At 46.2% G+C, this 6,507-nt stretch overlaps 1 pseudogene across 1 annotated transcript; it reads left to right on the forward strand.

Moving 5' to 3' along the window:
* Positions 1-4,897: 4,897 nt before the first annotated feature.
* LOC306661454 (5'-AMP-activated protein kinase subunit beta-1-like) lies at positions 4,898-6,068 on the forward strand (annotated as a pseudogene). The gene has a single exon. The product of its transcript is annotated as a 5'-AMP-activated protein kinase subunit beta-1-like (transcript).
* The last annotated feature ends 439 nt before the right edge of the window (positions 6,069-6,507 follow it).

The raw sequence follows: 6,507 nt of genomic DNA on the forward strand, positions 1-6,507 counted from the left end.
AAATGCGCTCCATGAAATAAATTTCCCTCTAAGTACTGCTTTCATAGTGTCCCAGAGATTTTGATATGATGTTTCTTTGTTCTCATTTACCTCTAAGAATTTTTTAATTTCCTTCCTAATATCTTCTGTTATCCATTCATCATATAATAGCATATTGTTTAATCTCCAGATGTTGGAATAGTTCTGTGTTTTACTCTTTCATTTATTTCTAACTTCAATCCATTATGATCTGATAGAATACATGCTAGTGTCTCTATCTTCTTGTATTTGCTAACATTAGCTTTGTGGCATAATATATGGTCTATTTTAGAGAAGGATCCATGTGCTGCTGAGAAGAAAGTGTATTCACTCTTGGATGGATGGTATATTCTATAAATGTCCGTTAAGTCTAAATTATTGATTGTGTTATTGAGATCTATGGTTTCTTTGTTCAATTTTTGTCTGGAAGATCTGTCCAGTGGTGAGAGAGGCGTGTTAAAATCACCTAGTATTATTGTGTTGTGGTCTATTTGGTTTCTGAAATTGAGAAGGATTTGTTTGACATACATAGATGAGCCACTGTTTGGGGCATAGATGTTTATGATTGTTATATCTTGCTGATTTATGCTTCCCTAAGCAGTATGAAATGACCTTCTTTATCCCTTCTGACTAACTTTGGCTTGAAGTCCACATTATCGGAAATGAGGATAGATACTCCAGCTTTTTTGCTGTGTCCATGTGCATGGTATGTTTTTCCCCATCCTTTCACCTTTAGTCTATGGGTATCTTTCTATGAGGTGAGTCTCTTGCAGGCAACATATTGTTGGATCTTTCTTTTTAATCCAGTCTGCCAGTCTATATCTTTTGATTGATGAATTCAGGCCATTAACATTCAGGGTTATTATAGAGAAATGATTTGGTTTCCCAGTCATTTGGTTCATTTTTAAAATTTTGTTTATTTATTTGTTTGACACAACTTGTTTCCTCCTTTATTTGACAATTCCTTTAGGATAATTCCTCCCTTTGCTTATTTGCTTCTCTGTTTTTCATCTCTTCCTCATGGAATATTTTGTTGAGAATGTTCTGTAATGCTGGCTTTCTTTTTGTAAATTCTTTTAGCTTTTGTTTATCATGGAAGGATTTTATTTCATCGTCAAATTTGAAGGTAAGTTTTGCTGGGTATAAGATTCTTGGTTGGCATCCATTTTCTTTCAGGGCTTGAAAAATGTTGTTCCAGGCCCTTCTAGCTTTTAGGGTCTGGATTGAAAAATCTGCTGATATGTGTATTGGTTTCCCCCTGAATGTAATTTGGTTCTTTTCTCTCACAGCCTTTAAAATTCTGTCTTTATTTTGTATGTTAGGTATTTTCATTATAATGTGCCTTGGTGTGGGTCTGTTGTAATTTTGTGTATTTGGAGTCCTATAAGCCTCTTGAACTTGATTTTCCATTTCATTCTTCAGATTTGGGAAATTTTCTGATATTATTTCATTGAATAAATTGTTCATTCCTTTGGCTTGTTTCTCTAGGCCTTCCTCAATCCCAATAATTCTTAAATTTGGCCTTTTCATGATATCCCATAGTTCTTGTAGATTCTGTTCATGATTTCTTACCATCTTCTCTGTTTGTTCAACTTTGTTTTCAAGGTTAAATATTTTGTCTTCAATGTCTGAGGTTCTGTCTTCCAGGTGTTCTATCCTATTGGATATGCTTTCTATGGAGTTCTTAATTTGGTTTATTGTTTCCTTCATGTCAAGGATTTCTGTTTGGTTTTTTTTTCAATATCTCTAACTCTTTATTGAAATGATCTTTTGCTTCCTGTATTTGCTCTTTTAACTGTCGATTGGTGTGATCATTCAATGCTTGCATTTGCTCTTTCATCTCATCGTTTGCTTCTCTGATCATTTTAATTATGTACATTCTGAACTCCTTTTCTGTCATTTCTTCTGCCATGCTGTCATAGGGCTTTATTGATGTAACATCTAGATTTGTTTGCAGCATTTTCTTTCCTTGTTTTCTCATATTGTTCAGGTATCAGTGGACTGCTGAGATATTGCAGATTTCCTCTGTTGATTTACAATGTCCCTGAAGGTTTCTATATATATCCCCCCTTAGCCTTCAGTAGGCTGAAGTCTTGGAGGAAGTTGATAATGCGGTGCTCCACAAGGAAGCTGCCTCTCTAGGAGTGGTGGCCTTCAGCTGGGGTATATTCCCTGCTAGTGGGCAGAGGTGCCTCCACTTGTTGACCAATGGTCATCCAAAGGGGACCTAGGCTGTGGGCTGAGGCAAGGCCTGTTTGGGCCTGTGTCTCTGCTTTTACCGTCCTTGTGGGGAAACCTCACCAGGCAGGGAAGACTCACCCAGTGGGGAGGTCTCACTGGTCAGTTTCCTCCTAGAGGTTCCCCTCAATTTACAGCTACTGCCTGGGCTGGGCTGCCTTCCTCTGCAAAGTTTCCAGGGGCCCGGCCCTACCTCCTGGGCCTGGGAGCCTCACCCTTCGCAGATGAATCTCCTTAGGCTGCCCCTCCTCAGAGAATTTGCCCACAGGCCTGGAACCTTCGCTCCGCCCTAAGCCTGTCTCTGTGCAGCTCTTCCACCCAGAAGCCTCCTAGATCCTGGGACCCTGCTCTGCACCTAATCACCTGGCTGTGTGGCCCCTCCTCTGAGCAGCCACCTGTGGCCCCGAACAATCGCTCTGAGTCCCAGAAACCCGCCACAGGCCTCTTCCTCCAGACAGCCGCCCAGTATGCCGGTGCGGTCACTAGGAGTCCAAGAAACTCACTTCGTGCCTCCTCCTCCCACCAACCACCCTTAGCCCGGGGCAATCAATCACTCTGAGTCGAAGTGACCCTCCCCGTTCCTCCTCCTTCTCCAGATAACCCCCCGGGTGTTCAGGAGCAGTCCCTCTGAGTGGCTCTGAATCCACGTGACCCGCTGCACGGGTCCTCTGGGCAACCGCCCGGAGCTCAGGTGCGGCCACTCAAGACCAAGCGTCCCACCACACTTCTCCTCCAGGCAGCCCCCCTGTGTTCAGGAGCTGTCACTTTAAGACCAAACAACTCACCACTCGCCTTCTCCTCTGAGCAGCCGCCTGGAGCGCTAATGCAGTCACTGCGAGTCCAAAGGACCCGCCGCGCTCCTCCTCCTCCTTCTCCTACTCCTCCGGGAAGGCCCCGGCGTTCAGAAGTGGTCAGAGTCCAAACAGCTCGCCACGCAGCCCCTTCTCTGGCATCCGCCTGTAGCTCTGGTGTAGTCACCCGAATCCAAGCGGCCGTGCTCCTCTTCCTCCTCCTAGTCCTCAGGGCAGGCCCCGGTGTTCAGAAGCGTCGTTCTGATTCCAAACAGCTCGCCGCGCGGCTTCTCCTCTGGCAACCGCCTGTAGCTCTGGTGCAGTCTCTCGGAATCCAAGTGGCCACGCTCCTCTCCTCCTCCTCAGGGCCGGCCCCGGTGTCCTGAGTCCACACAGCTCTCCTCGCCACTCTTCCCCTGGGCAGCCGCCGGAGCCCCCAGTGGTTGCTCCGAGTCCCAGCGCTGTGCCGAGCGGCCTCCTTTACGGTGCTCCCAGCTGTCTGAGTTCACTGCTCCAGCCGGGGGAGGGGCGTCTCACCGGCAGTTCTACTTCACAAAGTTTCCTGCGTTCCGGGACCCCCGTCCCATCCGGGATGCCCCCCCAGGGGGTGAGAGTCACCTGGCTGCTTTGAGTTGGTCCCAAGCGTCTCAATATCTCCTCTTTTGAATCCTGAGTCCTGGAGCAACATGAAATGCAGCCACCCTCTAGGCCGCCATCTTGAAACCCTATATGTAATTTAAATTTAAAGCAGAGATATCACAGCTACTGAAGGTTAATGCAGAAGGAAATTCTGATGGTTTCAGCTAATACTTCTTAAAATATCAAATGGAGAAATTATACCTTGCTAATCCCCAGGCATTCAATATAAACATCACTGTTGAACATCCTGGATTAAAAGCTTGTGGCAGAAGCATTATGACACATGCACCCTCACTGCTTTTTTCTCCACTGAATGTCTAGATGGACTGGCAGGAAAGGGTCACTGACTCCTGCAGGTGGAACCACCTGTCACACAGATGTGACATTCATGTGGTGGACCTCCTCTATGATTGCTCTTGTGTTTCTGAACATGAATCAGTCACTATGGTATTGTCCACGCAATTTGTTGACAGTCTTCCTTGGCTCTGTGATTTAAAACTGAATTACATCTTTTTGTAATTTGTTTAGTTTCAGCAAATCTTCCTAGGTATGAGATTCCTGTTTGGCAAAGAATATAAAAAGTTGTTAATATTTTCCACCTAAACCATACATTGCCAAAAACATGGTGCTCGGGAAACTGGAAACCCATATGCAGCAGAATGAACCTAACACCCTATCTCTCACTCTGCAAAAAACTCAACTCAGAATGGATCAAGGACCTTGGAATCAGACCAGAGAACCTGCACCTTATAGAAGAAAAAGTAGGTTCAAATCTTGATCATATCAGTTTAAGATCAGACATCCTTAACATGACTCCCAAAGCACAAGGAATAAAAGCAGGAATCAATAATTGTGATGCATTCAAACTAAAAAGCTTTTTCTCACCAAAGGAAACTATCAGCAATGTGAACAGAGAGCCTCCGTAGTGGGAGAAAATGTTTGCCACATGTGCTTCAGATAGAACACTAATCTCCATAATCTATAAGAACTCAAAATACCTTACACTAAGATTACAAATCAACCAAACCCAATCAACAAATGGGCTAGAGAAATGAGCAGACACTTCACAAAAGAATATCTACAAGCAATCAACAGATACATGAGAAAATGTTCAACATCTCTAGTAATAAGAGAAATGCAAATCAAAACTACCCTGAGATTATTCCATCTCACCCCAATTAGAATGGTGATTATCAAGAATACAGCCCGTTTCTTGGGTTCCAGGCGCGGCCAGTAAAGCGTGACTTGCTGCCCACTGCCGGTCCCGAGCCCTCGCTTCAGGGTGGTGCCCGGTGCCCCGAGCCTTCCCCGGGACCCTGGGGACCCCCTGTGCCGGGAGTGGAGTGTCTCCGCTGCCCTCCCTGGAGTGAGGCTCCCTCCGGCATCCCCGCAGACCCACCATGAGCAACACTAGCAGCGAGGGCGCCGCGCTGGGGCAGGGTGGTCATAAGACGGCCCGGAGGGACAGCTCCGGGGGCACCAAGGACTGGGACAGACCCAAGATCCTGATGGACAGCCCCGAGGATGACGACCTCTTCCACTCGGAGGAAATCAAGGCTCCAGAGAAGGAGGAATTCCTAGCCTGGCAGCATGATGTGGAAGTGAATGATAAAGCGCCCGCTCAGGCTCGGCCACCTGTATTTCGATGGACGGGGGAGGAAAGGAAGTTTACTTATCTGGGTCCTTCAACAACTGGAGTAAACTTCCCCTCACAAGAAGCCACATAACTTTGTATCCAACCTGGATCTGCCAGAAGGAGAACATCAGTACAAGTTCTTTGTGGATGGTCACTGGACACATGGCCCTTCTGAGCCAATAGTAACCAGCCAGCTTGGCACAGTTAACAACATCATTCAAGTGAAGAAAACTGACTTTGAAGTATTTGATGCTTTAATGGTGGATTCCCAAAAGTGCTCCACATCTGCTTCAGGTCATCCTGAACAAGGACACGGGGATTTCTTGTGATCCAGCTTTGCTCCCCGAGCCCAATCACGTCATGTTGAACCACCTTTACGCACTTTCTATCAAGGATGGAGTGATGGTGCTCAGCGCAACCCACCGGTACAAGAAGAAGTATGTCACCACCTTGTTATACAAGCCCATATGAAGAGCTGGGGCCAGCCGAGGACCAGGAACTACTGCACCATCAGGTCGCTGCATGCATACTTTCCACTACAGGCAGGGATGTCAAGTTCTCATTTCACGCTGTTTCTAAGACTTTTCACACCTGCCCTCGTTCTGCTTGAGAGCTTATCCGGGCACACAGCTCCAGAGGAGCCTGGGTCCGTAACGGTCCTCTTAGCAAAGTGGCTGTGAGCCTTTCGGGACTCATCAGGGCCAAGAAGGCGAAAGGGAAAGTGAAGGATCAGCAACCCCTGCGCCACAGCGAGGACAGTGCAGTGGAAGCATGCATCCCCTCAGCTGCTGTGGAAATTTCTTCCTGGGCCAAAAGTGAATGCTGGCCACCTTGCTAGTGAAACTCCAGGGAGCAGGGACTGAGGTCACACACAATTTCTAGTCATCTGTGCATCTTTAAGGCCATTTGCCTGTCCTTCCAAATCAAAGCGATAGATTGCCTCTCTTTCTGTGCTTCAGAGAGGTGTCATTTCTATTGAAATTAAACACCATCTATTTCCAGGTGAAGTCTTCAGAAGTTTTCTATAATTGTGCTAAGTTCTTTTTTATTATCCAGAGGTGGCTAGCTGGACAACCTAAAAGCAATAAGTCACCATGATTAGAATATAGATCATGTGACTGCTCAGCAATAATCTGTTCCCTGAACAGACTTTTAAACCTACCACCAGATTGCTCCATTCATCTG

This window comes from Sciurus vulgaris (assembly GCF_902686455.1).
Source record: "Sciurus vulgaris genome assembly, chromosome: 5".
NCBI lineage: Eukaryota > Metazoa > Chordata > Mammalia > Rodentia > Sciuridae > Sciurus > Sciurus vulgaris.